The sequence below is a fragment of the Myotis davidii genome, unplaced genomic scaffold (genome assembly GCF_000327345.1).
Source record: "Myotis davidii unplaced genomic scaffold, ASM32734v1 scaffold991, whole genome shotgun sequence".
Classification (NCBI taxonomy): domain Eukaryota; kingdom Metazoa; phylum Chordata; class Mammalia; order Chiroptera; family Vespertilionidae; genus Myotis; species Myotis davidii.
In genome coordinates this window covers 247119-247594 of record NW_006283137.1, presented here as the reverse complement: position 1 = coordinate 247594, position 476 = coordinate 247119, and the positions used below count along the sequence as shown (strand labels likewise).

Here is a 476-nt window from a genome sequence, read left to right as displayed (position 1 = left end):
CTCCCAGCCTCACGGAGGCAGCCCCCACCTGCCGCCTGCTGCCTGCCCGGGGTGAAAGCGAGGGGGCCCGTGACCAGCCGCCGCAGGCCGCCAGAAGGTTCTCGAGCAGCGAGACCCCCAGGGGCTCCCACGCGCTCAGGAGCATCATCTCCAAGCGCGGACGGCCAGGGACACTCACAGCCATCTATTTGCAAAAAGGCCGAAGCTGCCTGACCCCAATTTGCTAAAAAGGACATGAACTCACGAACAGGGCGCCCCCCAAGCTGCGCCCTGAGCCACTGGGAAGGCTGCACTTCCATGATGGGGCTCCCCGCCAGCCGTCACCTGTGTGCACGCCAGGGCGCCCGGGCCCATGCAGTGTCCTTAGCCGTGGCCTCTGGGCTGAGGACTCGGGTTGCTTCTGCCCCGTACCCCCCTGCCCCACAGCCCGTGGGCGTGGGTTACATTGTCATCGGGAGGCCGCCCCCGGCTCCCGT

At 67.9% G+C, this 476-nt stretch overlaps 1 protein-coding gene across 1 annotated transcript in view; it reads left to right on the top strand.

Annotated features, from left to right (window-relative positions):
• The window catches only part of DNAH17 (dynein, axonemal, heavy chain 17), a 107024-nt gene that overhangs the window by 30293 nt on the left and 76255 nt on the right, over positions 1-476 (top strand).